The sequence below is a fragment of the Xyrauchen texanus genome, chromosome 16 (genome assembly GCF_025860055.1).
Source record: "Xyrauchen texanus isolate HMW12.3.18 chromosome 16, RBS_HiC_50CHRs, whole genome shotgun sequence".
Classification (NCBI taxonomy): Eukaryota; Metazoa; Chordata; class Actinopteri; order Cypriniformes; family Catostomidae; genus Xyrauchen; species Xyrauchen texanus.
This window is the reverse complement of record NC_068291.1, coordinates 1,413,075-1,430,326: the sequence shown is the minus strand read 5'-3', so window position 1 is coordinate 1,430,326 and position 17,252 is coordinate 1,413,075.

The following is a 17,252-nucleotide window of genomic DNA, read 5'->3' as shown; positions in this document are numbered from 1 at the left end:
AGATGAATGAGTGAGAGGGAAAAAACATTAAATACAATTATATGTCCATGAAAAAAACAAAAAAAAAACTAAACTAAAACTAAAAACAAGGTTTGATTCATTGCCATGTCTTTGTACAAGTGAAATTTGTCAAAAATATATTTGAATATTAAGGTGTTATTAATATGGGGAAGCCAGTTACAATCCAGGAACAAGATAATTGTGTCATTAATTGCACATATTATAATTATAATAATATACTTATTTTTTATGGATTATTTTTAACGTTTTACCTTTAATTTGACTTTTCATGAACAAACACTATCTCTTTATTGTTAGTGGATTGAGTAAGAAAGCATCCACCAACAACATAAATGTTGTGGACATGATATAGGGATATCCTATACAGGGAGTTGTGATATTGTGAAATACCAATGCTGAATATCTTTTTTAAATATATAAAATAAAAAACGGAACATTTACATGATCTCATAAAATAAATATGTAACTCCTAAAACCAAAATGTAACTCATTTTTCACTATAAGTCTTGAAGCGTGAGGAAGTGTTTCAAATCATGATCGTGCCAGTTGGACTACAGATGTCAAGATGTAAAGTGAAAAATCAGTGAAACATTTAATCTCTATGCCAGCAATTTCTTTAAGAATTAAATATTTTAAATATGCTATAGGTGTTTACACCTTTTTTATGTGCCTTTTACTGTAAACTCAAATAACACTCCCTTTAACACAGACAGGTGGTCCTGTGTCCCACAACACAGTGCTCAAGGTAAACAATGTAGATGTAATGGAATTGCAATGCTAAAAACACACATAAACGGTTGAAAACAAACAGCAATAAGTGAGATTGTTTGCAGTACTGAAGTCACTCATATATTGTATTCATTATTAATGTCTCAGCTAAGTGGTTGCGAGGGTGTTGCTAGGCAGTTGCTGGTGTGTTCTAGATAGAACATTCATTATTATAGATTAATGTATTACGTTGTGACAAGATCAGAAGGACTGTGAATGTGATTCTGTGGCTTGCTGCATAAAACCCCTTAAAAGGGATTGTTCACCCCTCTCATCATTTACTCACACTCATGCATTCCAGATGTGTATGACTTTCTTTAGGGGTGTTGCCATTGTTTCAGATGTGATGGGGACAAAATGTCAAGTTTAATACCACTTTTTACTGATCACTGACTAATTAACATGTATTATTTCTCTCATATCACTACTTGCTCTTAATTGGTTTAAAGGAGATATACACCCAAAAATTTAAATTATTTCATGATTTACTTACCTTTAAGCCATGCCAGATGTGCATGACTTTTCAAGAACTGAAATTAGAGTGGGTGCCAACAGGCTGATGGCTGTTTGACAGTTCAAAAGTCATATTTAGGCAGCATAAAAATAATCCACATGACTCCAGTCAATCAATTAATGTCTTCTGAAGCAAACCTATATTTTTGTGTAAGAAACTAATTGATAATTATAAAATTTTTAACTTTAAATCATTGCTTCCGACCAGCTCTGTATTATTGTTTGAAATGACCTAACTCTCATGTGACGTTCGTTCCTCTGTTGTAAACACAGCACGTGCTTCTGACTTCTTGTGTGAATGCTCCATTGCGCTTACATCACTGATGTGTCGACTGCTGGCAGGAAGCTATTATATTGAGTTAATAACATTTTAATTATCGATCACTGGCAGATGGGAAACTGGCAGTGGCAGCTCACAAGACCTGCCACTCCATACTGATAGGAGGCAGCACTCTAGTGGCAGCTCACATGATCAGCCACTTCAGCAAATGGCATGAACCACTGACAACTAGAAGAAGTATGAGGATTTTTCATTTAGGTATATTTACAAAGCTCCGAATTTTGTTCTTTTCCTTCTACTGTCACTCCAAGGAATAATTTTCACTTATTCTCATGAATCTAATCATATGCATTAATGCCATTTACAGAACTTACTTGCTATTAAAGTGGTCGAATTACCATGATTCTAACAGCTGCTATTTCGTTGAAGCTGCGAATTTTGAATTCCTCCTTCCGCTCTAAATAGAATTACAGTAATAGATGCTCATACTGGTGGGTAAGTTGTGCATTAGAGGGTTTTTACTGTATTTATTTGTTATTAAAGCTATCTACTGACCTTGATCCCACTGGTAGAAAAATTCAGCTTGTTCTCTGTAAAGGGGTATAAGAGAAAGGAGGAGATGAGAAACGGCTTGGCAATATAAATAATAGTTTAATAATAAACTGAAACAAAAACACACAAACATAAACACACATGGCAGCTGCCTGTAATTCTCTCTCTCTCGAACTGTCGTCACCGGCCACCTTTATCCATCAGGCATACATTGTTCCAGTCCGGTTTACATTTTAAAATGTCCCGTTGACAATCAACATCGGTTCTGAACATCAGCAAAAGTCAGATAATTATACAGATACATTTATAAGTCATGTCAAGAAAATGTTAAATTAATTATAAGTAATGCAAGGTCATGACGCTATATATATATATATTGTCACGGTTTGTAAATCCTATGTCTCTTCCTTGTCTCGTGCTTTGTTTATTACTTGTGTGTGTGTGCGTGGATGTGTGGGCGTGACGACTCGTTACCGTGATCAGCGCTCAGCCACAATCACTCCTCTTCACCAGCTGTGACTCATTTCATTTCCCTTTTAATACTCACCACTTTCTCATCTCTTTGTCAGATTGTTTGTTTGTGATGTCCGGTTGTGTTGATCCCTCTGAAGTTCCAGTCCAGTTCCCTCGTTGTCCCTGTTTCGTGTTCTGTTGGCTGTTACCCGGATTCATCGTGTTTGTTCAGCACTCCTCATCACTCTTCTCACCCCATTCATCTGACCATTGGAGCGCCTGCGTCACTAAACCTTCACCCCGGACTTTTCCCCAATCTTCACATATTTGACTGTCAATAAACTCATTGTCACTTGCAACTTGCTTCCTAGCTTCATTCGTGACAGAACGATCTGACCACAAGATGGAAGCAGCGAGTAACAGTTCAGACAGTCTCGAAGAATTCGTGAACAACAGCAGACTTCGTATGGAGAACCAAGAGAAGAATCTCAATGACACAGCTCGCGCTGTTCAGGCTCTAGTGGCGCAGGTGTCCGGACTCACCCAGCAAATCCAACTTCTGCGAGCTCCCACTGCGCTGCCCGCACCGCTGATTCCTCAACCACCATCAGCGGTCCCCTCCCAGTCGGAGCCCCGCCTACCGGTTCCAGAATTATATTCAGGTGAACCCAGTTTTTGTCGAGCTTTTCTAACACGATGCTCAATGCATTTTTCTCTACAGCCCAGAACATTCTGTGATGAAAGAACCAAGGTCACCTTTGTTCTGACGCTACTTTCTGGGAGAGCGGCACTATGGGGAACAGTGGTGTGGGAGAACCAGGACCAATGCTGCGCCTCGTTCCAAGCGCTCTCCGCGGAGATGAAGCGGGTTTTTGACCGTGCTGTTTCCGGTAGAGAAGCAGCCAAAGTGCTGGCCGACTTGCGTCAGGGAGAGAGATCCGTATCGGACTTTTCTATCGAGTTCCGGACCCTAGCGGCGGAGAGTCAATGGAACGAGGAGGCGCAGTGGGACATGTTCCTGCATGGGCTGGCTGACCGCGTCCAAAAGGAGATATACGCCATGGATCTCCCCACCAAGCTCAACGACTTGATCACTTTGGCGTTAAGAGTGGACGCAAGGCTGTCCAGAGTGGAACGGCGAGTACCCTCCAACCGTCCTTTGAGAGGCCAACGTTCTGGAGGCGGGGACGCGTACAGCCCCGTCTGTGATCCCGAGTCCATGCAGGTGGGTCGAGCCCTGCTTTCCCGGGAGGAGAAGGAAAGGCGGAGATCCCAGGGCCTGTGCATGTACTGTGGAGGAGCTGGACATTTCGCCTACAACTGTCCTTTAAAAGGACCTGCCCGATAGTAAGTATGAGGCTACTATCGGGTGGGATCTCCACCGAGAAGACCTCATCCACATCTACTCTCCTTCCGGTAAGACTCCAATGGTCAACCCACCGTCACGACTGTCGAGCACTTCTGGATTAATTTCATGGACTACACTTTTGCACTCAACCACCAAGTTCCCCTCAGGTCTCTCACTAATCGGATTGCTGTACACGCCCTCAATGGCCAGGAACTTCCCACCATTTCCCTAGCCACTGAAGACATCACCCTCGTCACGTCAGGCAATCACACCGAGACTATCTCCTTCTAAATACTGGACACTCCTCTTGCCCCCATCGTCCTTGGTCATCCCTGGCTCACCTGTCACAACCCTAAAGTGGACTGGCAGTCGAAGTCCGTGTCGGCGTGGAGCACCCAATGTCATAAGTCTTGTCTTGTGTCTGCCTGTCCGTCTGTTTCTGTCCCTGTGTTTCAGGAGGAGACTGTGGATTTATCTAACGTGCCCGCGGAGTACCTGGACCTGAAGGAGGTGTTCAGTAAGTCTCGGGCGGCTTCTCTCCCTCCACATCGTCCCTATGACTGTGCCATAGTGTTATTGCCAGGTACGTCTCCGTCTAAGGGCAAGTTATTTTCACTCTCTGTTCCAGAGAGGGAGGCTATGGAGAAAAATATTTCTGATGCTCTAGCTACAGGATTCATCCACCCTTCCTCTTCTCCAGCGGGGGCGGGATTCTTTTTTGTGGGGAAGAAAGATGGATCTCTGCGACCTTGTGTTGATTACCGGGAGCTGAATAACATCACGGTAAAGAACACTTATCCTCTACCGTTGATGTCTTCGGCTTTCGAGAGGTTGCAGGGAGCATCCATCTTCACGAAACTGGATTTACGTAATGCTTATCATTTGGTCCGCATCAGGGAGGGGGATGAACGGAAGATCGCTTTTAACACCCCCAGGGGGCACTTTGAATACTTGGTCATGCCGTTCAGCCTGTCCAACTCCCCAGCAGTCTTCCAGGCACTCATTAATGACGTGCTGCGAGACATGGTCGATCAGTTCATATATGTTTACCTGGATGACATATTGATTTTTTATTCTTCTCTCCAGGAACACGTGCAGCACGTCCGACTAGTGCTTCAGAGGTTGCTAGAGAATGGGCTTTTTGTCAAGGCGGAGAAATGCGTTTTTCATGCACAGTCTGTTCCTTTCTTAGGGTACATCGTGTCGGTTGAGGGAATGCGCATGGATCCTGAGAAGATCAAGGCTCTGGTAAATTGGCCAAGCCCAGAGTCCCGTAAGGCCCTACTGAGATTTCTGGGGTTCGCCAATTTCTACCGGCGTTTCATTCGCAATTTCAGTCAACTAGCCGCGCCTCTGACCGCCTTGACCTCTCCCAGAACAACGTTCAGGTGGTCAGACGCAGCTGAGGCTGCGTTTGCCAAACTGAAATGCTGCTTCGTTTCAGCCCCCATCCTGATAACCCCTGATCCGTCACGTCAGTTCGTGGTGGAGGTCGATGCGTCAGAGGTGGGGGTAGGCGCAGTGTTATCCCAGCGTTCTCCTTCAGACGACAAGATACATCCTTGCGCATTTTTTTCTCATCGCTTGTCCTCGGCAGAACGTAATTATGACATTGGTAACAGAGAGTTGTTGGCAGTCTAGTTAGCTTTGGAGGAATGGCGCCACTGGTTGGAGGGTTCGGGGGTACCTTTTATCGTCTGGACCGATCACAAGAACTTGGAATACATTCGCACAGCTAAAAGATTAAACTCCAGGCAGGCTCGGTGGGCTCTTTTTTCCACTCCCGAGTGCATTTTACCAGAGACGCTATTCATCTCTGCACTCACATGGGAGATCGAATTGAAGGTCAAGACGGCCTTAGAAGGGGTAACGCCCCCGGCTCGGTGCCCACCGAACCGTTTGTTTGTGCCGGAGGGGTTACGGTCCATGTTATTCAGTGGGGACATTGTTCTAATGTGGCTTGTCATCCAGGAGTTAATTGAACTAAGTTTTTAGTCAAGCAACGATTCTGGTGGCCTCTGATGGCTCGTGACGTTCACAGTTTTGTTTTGGCTTGCTCAGTCTGTGCCACTGGTAAGAGTTCCAATAGACCCCCAGACGGGTTACTTCAACCGCTGCCGGTCCCGTCGAGACCCTGGTCCCATATCGCTCTAGATTTTATTACCGCCCTCCCACCCTCCCAGGGGCACACGGTAGTTTTAACCGTGGTGGACCGGTTCTCGAAGGCGGCCCACTTCATTCCCTTGCCCAAATTACCCTCAGCCAAGGAGACAGCGGTGATTGTCATTGACCACATCTTTCAGCTACATGGCCTCCCGACAGATGTTGTCTCTGACAGAGGACCCCAATTTGTGTCCAAATTTTGGCGAGAATTTTGTAAATTACTGGGAGCGACTGTCAGTCTGTCCTCAGGGTTTCATCCCCAGAGCAATGGTCAATCTGAGCGAGCCAACCAGGAGTGGAGAGAACGTTACGATGTTTGGTATCCAAGAATCCTTCCTCGTGGAGTCAGCAACTGTCTTTGGTTGAGTACGCCCACAACACGTTACCAGTATCATCCACGGGCCTATCTCCGTTTGAGTGTAGTGTAGGGTACCAGCCACCTATTTTTCCTAGTCTGGAATCCGAGGTCGCGGTCCCCTCCGCTCACGCCTTCGTCCAGAGGTGTCACCGCACTTGGACTAAGACCCGTGATACTCTACTCCAAGTGGGGTCGCGCACCAAGGCCAAAGCTGATCGCCACCGGTCTAGGCCTCCCGTATACGTCGTTGGTCAAAAAGTGTGGCTTTCTACTAAGAACATTCCTCTCCGCTCCGTATCTAATAAACTTGCACCCAAATTCATTGGCCCGTTCACTGTCACCAAGATTGTTAGTCCGGTGGCAGTCCGCCTCAACCTTCCTCCGGCGTACAGGAGAATTCACCCCGTCTTTCATGTATCAAAAATAAAACCCGTCTTTTATTCCCGCATTAATCCGCCGGTTCCGGTTCCCCCCCGCGACTTGTAGATGGGGAACCTACTTATTCGGTCAATCGTATTCTGGACTCAAGACGGAGGGGACGCGGATTTCAGTACCTGGTGAACTGGGAAGGTTACGGTCCGGTGGAGAGAAGTTGGGTACCGGCCAGAGACATTCTGGATCACTCCCTTATCGATAACTACAATCGGCAGGTAAGGGAGCCTGGGAACGCCAGGAGGGGGGGTACTGTCACGGTTTGTAAATCCTATGTCTCTTCCTTGTCTCGTGCTTTGTTTATTACTTGTGTGTGTGTGTGTGGATGTGTGGGCGTGACGACTCGTTACCGTGATCAGCGCTCAGCCGCAATCACTCCTCTTCACCAGCTGTGACTCATTTCAATTCCCTTTTAATACTCACCACTTTCTCATCTCTTTGTCAGATCGTTTGTTTGTGATGTCCGGTTGTGTTGATCCCTCTGAGTTCCAGTCCAGTTCCCTCATTGTCCCTGTTTCGTGTTCTGTTGGCTGTTACCCGGATTCGTCGTGTTTGTTCAGCACTCCTCATCACTCTTCTCACCCCATTCATCTGACCATTGGAGCGCCTGCGTCACTAAACCTTCACCCCGGACTTTTCCCCAATCTTCACATATTTGACTGTCAATAAACTCATTGTCACTTGCAACTTGCTTGCTAGCTTCATTCGTGACATATATATATATATATATATATATATACACTGTAGATTCAAATACATTGCAACCCAACATGTATGGCCAGGCAAACCAATTTGGGTCACAAGTCATAGTTTAAGAAACGCTGGTGTAGAGAATACCAAATGCATTTTCAACTATGCGCCTTGCATGAGAGAGCTGATAATTGTTGAGCCTTTTTTCTCTAAGTAGATTTTTGAGGTGATTTTATAGGGGAAATGTTGATGCTGACGTTTTCAAATACCATACCATCCACAGTTGTAGCACAATGTGTGGACTTTTAAAATGTTGTTGGCAGTGCTGACAATGACGAAGATGATGATGATGATGACGTGAAGAACCCAAGTGCAAATATATTAATAAATGTGGTATCCAAAAACCCTAACTACAAACATGAACTAAACATAAACATGAAACTTGACTAGCCTTAAACGTAACATACTGTAAACATGGCTTGACATGAACACGTAGCGAACACACACATTCAATACTTGACAATGGACAATGGCAAACATGAGGCTTAAATACATGACATGGGAGAACAAGAAAAACAAGTTAACCAATGAAAAGACAGAACTGATCACAAGATCATTAAACAATAAACCAATGAAAACAATACACATGAACATGGAGAGAACAGTAATCACATGACTAGGGACACATGACATAAAACTGATGGATTGGAGGGACGAGGCGCATCCAGAGGATCGGAGAGCCAAGGCGCACCCAGGGGACCGACAGACCAAGGAGGAGCCGGAAGGACGAGGGATCCCGGAAAAGCCAAAAGGCTGTACGACCACAGTGGAGACGAGGGAACGCAGAGCTGAGGCGATGTAGAGGGACCGACAGGCCAAGGCGGAGTCCAGGGCTCAGAGTGTCCAGGCGGGGTCGGAGGGTTGAAAGTTCCCCTTGCCTGCTCAGGAGAACTAAGGGTGGGTACAAGGGCGAGAACCAACTCCAGGACTAACTGCTCAGATGTGGCCATGACATGGCGTGGAACAGACGTAGGCAAAATTTCCAAAGAATATTAAGGTTAAATTAATGATCTTGATCGATATTGCGTGACACCATCGGACCAGCTTAAACATGGGACAAATCACGTTCCATATTGATTCAATATGGGACACATCATTTCATATTTAAATACAGGACGATCCCTTATTTTACGGGATGGTTGGAACCCTTATTACAACAAGCTTGCCATCAGTTTCTCCTATGTAATTGGGGAGGTTTCATTTTCTCTCAAGTCCCTCCACAATGGCTTCCCAATCACTTTTTTTGAGCTACACCAGAGATGCCCTTAAAAACATGACAGTTTATCCAATACTAGCTCCAAAAATGCTTCAATGAGAAATCATTACTATCTATGATAAACCTATTTTATGGTTTTGTTTAGGTTAGTAACGCAGATCACTAATAAGCATTTAGAAGAAGTCTCAACACTGTTATTCAGGATAAACATCTGTTCTATTATTACTGTTCACCATGAGCATATATCTCTGAGTTCTTTAAACGGGTTTGATCTCCCGATACCTGCTGACTTGTGATGTGGCTTACAGAGAGACTTAGAGCAGGCTCTCAGTCACTTTAAACCTGCACGAGCTGAGTCAGATAACCACTCTGTACAATTGTAGTGAGCAGAATAGCATTCCAGAATGCACAACATGTCAAACCTTCAGGTGGATGGGCTACAACAGCAGAAGACCACGTCGGGCACTTTATTAGGACCATAGTGTTCCTAATAAGTGCTCAGTGAGTGTACTTTGTTTTATTGTAATGTAACTTGTGTTCCTCTTCTGTCAGACACTCGACATTGTGTCAGTGTGTTATGAGAGCCTCACGTAACTCTGAACTTGAGAAAAGGCCAATGCCAAGTTGGCAGACAGAATTTGCATGCCCCGCCCCCAGACATACGGGTATAAAGGAAGCAGTGAGCGAATGCCAGACAGATTTTTTCTTCGGAGCCGAACAGTTGTGTGATCAGCGAGCTGTGTGTCACGACTGCTTCATCCACCTCTGCAAGAGAGCATTCTGTTGAATATGACAGCGCAGTCCAGTGGCTTTCTCCTCTCTGCACACTGTGCAGACTCATAAAAGAGTTAATTTCTCTGAAAGAGTTTATTTTTCCTCTAAAATAGTTTGTTTTCTGGTAAAGAGAAACATCCACAAGCGGGTGTTGAACTTCCTTCTCAGGACGCGTCTTTGTAAAGATGCCCTCCCGCCGCTGTATAGTTCCTGGAAGTGGCCGGTATCTCTCCAGATCCGATGGTCATAGACGCTGCCTCGTGTGCCTGGGTAGCGATCACACCGAGGCATCGTTTGTGGATGGTTCATGTTCTTACTGCGAGGACATGACCATGGCAACGTTGCAGTTGGTCCAGGAACGCCACCTGTGGCTGAACTTGGTCAAGATGCGCGACTTTGACAAAGCCCACTTTCTCAATGCCCCCATCTCCCAGTTCGGTTTCTTCGGCGACACCATCAATGACTTCGCCCAGCAGTTTTCGCCGGTGAGGAAACAGACGGAGGCCATCTCACACATCATGCCACACCATCGCAGCGCAGGCCGCCCCCCCCCCGTGTGCTCGCCGCGGGCATCCACCTGCGAAGAAACCACCACCAGCTCCGCCTCAACCTGGGCCCAGCTCTCAGCCCCAGTGTCGAGCGCTCCGCAGGCAGCATACGCCCCCTGTCTCCAGGACCTCTTCTAGGGCCCGTAAAGCCCCTAAATGCTCCTGAGATGGTGCACCCAGGAAGCCAGACGTTTGCTCCAGAGGTGGTAGCAAGACAACTCCGTCCCCCGGTTGAGGGCCGGGATGAGTAACCCCTTTTGGGCGGCAGTACCCAAATTTTCAATAAAAGAGCGATTTCCTCACTTCCTGGTCATCAGACCGGCGCGCGCTGTTCTCACGGCACCCCGGCACCAAAACCTTGCAGTCCCGGCTCCTCGGACGCGGCCATCTTGCCTCCGGACCCACGACTGCCCAGCCCCGGCAGGCCAGCGCTGATGACGCTTGAGGACGTCCCTACAGGACCCCCTCCTCTGTCTACAACCTGCCCCCTGCAGGGTGTGCGGAGCAAGGTAAGTGCTTTGAGCTTTGTCTCAGCACCCAAGCCTTGGGACGCATGTTTGCCTCCCAACGCACTATTACCTGCTCCCCCCCGCAGCGAGGCTCCACCCGGTACGTCCAAAACGATCGTCCCATTAGAGCACCGCGCACGGAGCTTAGACACATGGCTTGCGCTTCCCAGCCAGTTGCGTTGGCTGGCCAGGACCATCTGACTTTGTCTATGCGATTCAATTCGCCAGGCTCCTGCCTCAACCGACCAGCAGTTCCGCTTGCACCTTGCGCCCTTCACCAAGCTGATCCAGTGTGCCTTCTTTCCCAGGTGAGCCAGCAAGCTCTCGCTCCCTGAATGCTCTTCCTCCCTAGCCCTCTGGCCGCAGATTCGGCTGAGGAATTAGCCACCAAACTCACCACGTGTCGAGTACTCCATGTTTCGCTTGAGCTCCACAGGCATAGTTCTGCCTCAGGCAACTCCCTGTGATGTATTTTCCACGGCACGGTCCCCCTCCCTTAGGCTGACCTTGCTGTCCCCGGTCGCCACGTCTGTAGCAACTCCTCCCTTGCAGGCAGGATCTACCATCGCACCATGGCCACGGGTGGCCTGACAACCCCGTGTGTATTAGCCACAAGTTACCTCCCCCCAGTTTGGGCAGGTCGTGATCTCCGCAGGGCCTTTTGAGAGTGGTGGAGTGGTGGTGGTGGCGTAGTGGCTAAAGCACAGGGCTGTTAATCAGAAGATTGCTGGTTCTAACCCCACGGCCACCACCATTGTGTCCTTGAGTAAGGCACTTAACTCCAGGTTGCTCCGGAGGGATTGTCCCTGTAATAATTGCACTGTAAATCGCTTTGGATAAAAGCGTCTGCCAAATGCATAAATGTAAATGAAAAGGCGCAGCTGGCCGGCTGGCTCCCATGAAAGTCACGGGAACAGGCAACGTATGACACCTTTTATTGGGGGCGTTGGGGAGGGTTGCGTCCCCCCGACCCAGCTGCTTCTAGCACGCAAAAACCTTTGCACCTGGTTCGGCAGCCACGTAACATGGGTTAGTGCATGCCGTTTTTAAGTGGGACACCTTGTTTCACTACCATCAACACAACGTCGAGTGAGTGACAGAAGGGGAACGTCATGGTTACTGTTGTAACCTCCATTCCCCGATGGAAGGAATGAGACGTTGTGTTCCCCTTGCCACGTCACTATCCCTACCACTGTAATGCGCCGTAACCGTATTCTCGGCTCCTCAGTGAAAACCTGTCTGGCATTTGCTCGCCCGCTCCTTTTATACCCGTATGTCCAGGGTGGGGCATGCAAATTCTGTCTGCCAACTTGACATTGGCCTTTTCTCAAGTTCAAGTTCAGAGGTACGCGAGGCTCTCAGAAGAGACCCCTTGTGTCACTACAATCGACACAACGTCTCATTCCTTCCATAGGGGAACGGAGGTTACAACAGTAACCATGACATTTCCTATACACCTTATTCAGCCATTTTCAGCGCTCCGCACGTCCATGTTTTGTCTTTTAACTACTGGTTTGCATTTAAGCTAATTGAGTCGATCAAAGTGGATTACGAGTTGGAGCACAGAAAGTATTTTTCACCAAGAGTTGATGGTGTGAGTCTACAGCACCCCTTTACTACGTGAAAATGCTTGTGAGGTGTTTTCCTGTCACTGTAAAGGTTTTCATGAGCACAGAAGAATATCAATACGTCCACAGCGTGAAGGTAGGATCTTGTGGATTTATGAATGAAGTGCTCTTGTTTTAAAATCTCTCTGCTCTGCTTCCAGTTGTTATGACATCCTCTGAACAATTAATAATACTCATAATAACTTTTGACAACTCTATAACCTGTAAATCCACTTCACTAGCTAATTACACTTTGACATAAACACCATAGAAATCTATATAGAAAATGCTAGAACGGAAGTTCGAAGACAAAACTTTCAAGAAGGCTGCGTACTCTCTGTGGCAATTTTGTGTGGGGGGTCCCGTCAGTATGATTGTAACACTACTTATAATGTCTTTGAATGTGTTGGGGCCCCCTGGCAGATCTGGGGCCCTAAGCAACTTGCTTAGTTTGCCTATAGGGAGGACTGACACTGTACACACTCTCTCATGCCTGTGAGACTCTAAAGTAGCTGTGTTAACCACCACACAATCCAAGCATTTGCTTGGGGTCCCAGACTTCATGTGGACATTTCATACACTTCTGTATGAAATGTCACATTTCACTGTGACGCCATCTGACCAGCTTAAATAAGGGACAAATTGCATCCTGTTTTGATTTGATACGGGACGCATAATTTGATCTTTAAATACAGGACAATCCTGTACTTTACGGGACGGGTTGCAACCCTAGTAGAAGGTGACAGCGTTTCACCAGATTTTTAATGAGGATCATTAAGAACTGTCAAATATACTGCAGTGCACTGTTTTGTTCCATCAAAATAAAAGCTCCAGGTGAAGGTAAATGTGATAAAAATATAGTACTTTTGATTTAAAACAATCATCAGAATTATAATAATAGAGCTGTTCAGCTTGTAGTTCAAAAACCCAAAAGTCTAATTCACCATGGGTTCCCTCTGGATTTTCCTATGTGTTTTTATAAAGGGCTTTTTTAACTCAAGTGTGAAATAAGGTCTGTGGTAAATATTACTCCTCACCAATACGTGGATGTTTTGTTCTATAACATTAAATATGTTTTGTTCTACACATATGTCCATGTACATACTGTATGTCAATTAAATTGCCCCATTGAGCAATAATTATGTGCAATACACAGTTTAATTTTAATTTTAAATTATATTATCCAACATATCCACTTCTGCCATTATTTACATTGCTCTGTACATAATATACTGTTTTTTGTTCTTTATATAACAGATTGTAATAGATTTGCACTACGTGTGTATGTGGGTGTGTATGAAGGTGAGTGTATGTACGTATATGTATAATTATTTATTTGTATTGTTTTTTGTTTTTAATTACTCTTGCTGCTGTTTTTGGTATTTTTTATATTGTTGTAGACTGGAAGCTCCTGTCACCTAGACAAATTCTTTGTATGTGTAAGCATACTTGGCAATAAAGCTGATTCTGATTCTGATGTATTGTCAAGTAATGTTTACCACAGACCTTATTTAACTTGTAGCATAGCCACATAAGGGACGTGTTTTAACATTAACGCAAGGTACATAGAATGATTTTAAATGTACTTGTGTTCTATATATTGTTTTTACATGTTCTTTTTGTCTATTTTAACTCCTGTTTTAAAGTGAATGAAATGTATTTTAAAACTGTTTCACTTCCTATCACTGGAGGTCATGTGACAGGAAATAGGAAGTGATAGAACCATATCGTTGTATATATGAAGCAGCATGGTTCACTAGGCCTACCTGTGTTTGGACAATGATCATCAAGTGTCTCAGATTGTGGAGTGAGCAACTAGTGGATTGTATTGCTATTCTACTTATCTTTCTGAGATTTTGCATGACTTTTGGATTATTGCACTTTGGGAAGATCAGAATCATATTATAATAATAAGCTTGACTGAACAGTTATAAAGATATTCATCTGGGTTCCAAAATATAATTATATAAGTTGATAGTAAAATATAAGTTGTAGTTTTCGCACACCCTATTAATTTACAATAGAAAAAATTGTTATATATGTAGGTAAATATTACTTTTTTATTACTGTATTGGTGCATATGAATTATATTTATTATATTAGAAATTAAATACCATTATTCTTTGTGTTCATTTAGTGGAAAAACTGTGGAAAACATGCATACGTTATCTTTATCTAGGTTTTTATTTAATTAGGGTTAATATTTTCAATGTATTTGACTACAATGGATGTTAGAAATTATTTTGAAATGATGATATAATATCACTATTTTCCCCAGCTGTACACTGAGAGGGGGCCCCTGACTGGACAGTTGCCTATGAAATCATAACATCTACTTGTTTGAATTAGGAAAAAAGAAGAGGGCAATTTTCTGTTTCTGGCATTGACTTAATGCCCATACAGAATTTATAATTTCATATTTGTAATCATAATTTCATATTTATTTCATTTATCATTTCAGTTTCTACGTGCATAATTTGATATTTAAAACATTCTTTCTGGCAAACTTTACAAACGTCTGAGCAGGCACATTTTCCTAAGCAACTAAGTGCTTCAACTACCCCGTTTGAACTTACTATTGACATCCCTAATGAAATGTATAAAATTGTTCTGATCCCCATAGTTAAGGCTTTAGAGCCACCAAGTGGTGCTTTCCTGTATTTTGTTTAGTGTTGTAGTCAAGGTGTTTGACCTCTAACCTCAATAGCAGCTATCTTTTATTTTCACCCACATGCTGTCATACTGACCACCTGGTATTAAGATGAGTTTCAGGTGATCCGATCACATGTGATCAGCCCTAAATACAGGTCTAAACGGTCAAAAACGCATGTGACCACATCACATCAGAGGTATAAACACTAATCCATCCTGTATGCGTCCCACCAGTAGTGAAGCTCCACCCCTCACCTGTCAATCAAGTGCTGCGTTTAAACAAGAGTTTAAACTTGGCCATTTACGAGCGTCTTTAAAAGGATATAACCGTCCAGTCAGAAATCTAAAAAAGCGGATCCATATATAATCAGGAGAGCTTCACGGATCTTCTTTAGTATGTCTGATATCAAATCAGATGACAAGCACGAACCCCTGAAGCTCCTTTAATACAGATAATCCACTAAAATAACAGATTATTCTGCTTGACATGTTGCGTTTGTGCACAGATTCAATTTCACATCTGGGAGAAACAGCGAATTGTTTCTTTTAACACTTTCTTTGTCTTTTCTGACTTGTTGTGCTTTAATATCAGGCAGTAACACACTGACATAGTGATTAATGTATATCGTGAACAGAGACCTCCCCTCCAAATCCGAACACAAGTGGTCACAGGAGGCACATTTAAAGGAGCTGGTGTAAACAGCGATGTGTCTCGCCTGACCACATGTGATCGGATCACCTGAAACGCATCTTAATACCAGGTGGAAACAGGGCCATTGATGATCACACTGATCATAGAGCAACAACAGTCTGTCCATCATCTTGTAATCTCTCAAATAAGCTTTGTCTGTAAGTGTTTATGTGTTAATAAGAACTTTATATATATATTATTGTTGATATTTGTGCAATATTACAAAAGTTAATTGTAAAATTCTGTGAGGTTTACGGGCAGTGATTTGATCACATGCTGTCTATCAAAGAACCTCAACATCTCCTACCTGGCATGTTCTTCCTAGATACTGCACATGGCATCAGTCCCATTATGGAGAAGCTCTCTCTCAGTCTTCAGGAAAAGTGGATGCAACAGGGATTATGATTATTATTAGAGTATTGTGTCAGCTTCCTTCCCTTTTCATTCCTCTGTGATGTCATCCATAGTGAGGCCTGCATGAGAAACTATCCAAGTTTCAACATGAGTGTGCACACTGCTCTTATCAAAACCAACAAGAACTTCTATCACTGTACACAAAACAGACAGATAATACCATGTAGAAGGATGAAGCCAAGAAAGTAAGTGACAACATCAATAAACAAAGCCCAATCCATAAATAGCCACACCCCTTGCTTGAACGTTGAGGTTTCAGAGAAAAACTCCTAGAGGAACAGAAAGCTTACATAAGAGAAAATCCCATCTGCTTTCGATGTTTCTCCTCAAATACACACCAGTCAAAAGATTGTGAGGCATTAATTCAGAGCTCTGAATGTGACGGGTATGTAAAGCATATATCTGCTCTACACAGCGGCCCAGCACCTTGGACAAGAAAAGAGGACCCAAGCTCCTCTGTGAGTCGCGGCAGGGAACAAAATAAACTGCCTCCTCCTTCAGGTACCACATCCATCTGCACAGAGGTCTGTGGGGGTATTGGCAGAGGAAAATCCAAAGCCACAGAAAAAGCAAAGAGTTTATGCCATCTTAGATGATCAGTCTCTGGAAAGACCAGCTTTCTTACATTTAAGAGTTCCATTAGGATGAGTCAAAAGGTTGGGTTGCCCCTCTTCCATTTTGTAGTTCAACGCCTCCATAACAATAAGAAACAAGCCAGAAATCTGCTCGCCTCACTTTCATGAGCAAGATATTTGAGAATGGACATGCAGAGTTGGCACCCCAACTACACGTCGATGAATAGTGCTGTATTTACCAATTTTATATGTAAGGAATAATTGACGACTGACCGTTGAATTATTGAAAAATAACGCACACCCTAAGTGGTAATGCGGTCAAGACATGCAGCGGAGTTGCAACTGTTATTTTGCAGTGGTGGCATGTACGTGAGGTTGAGAGAAAGAGAGGGAGCCCAAGGACCCTTTTCAATCAAAATTGAAATAAATGTAGGATATTATAGACATTGTTTGCCATTCTTATCCATGTATTTAACCAATGTCTTTGTTTTATTTGGATTTTTTGCTGTGGTCACCTGTAGGGCTCTGAAATAACTGAAATAATTTGGCTGATGTGGAACCGTTATGTGGTCAAGACCTGGAACTATTTTATAGCTGTGCATTTACTTAAAAAACAATTGCACACCAA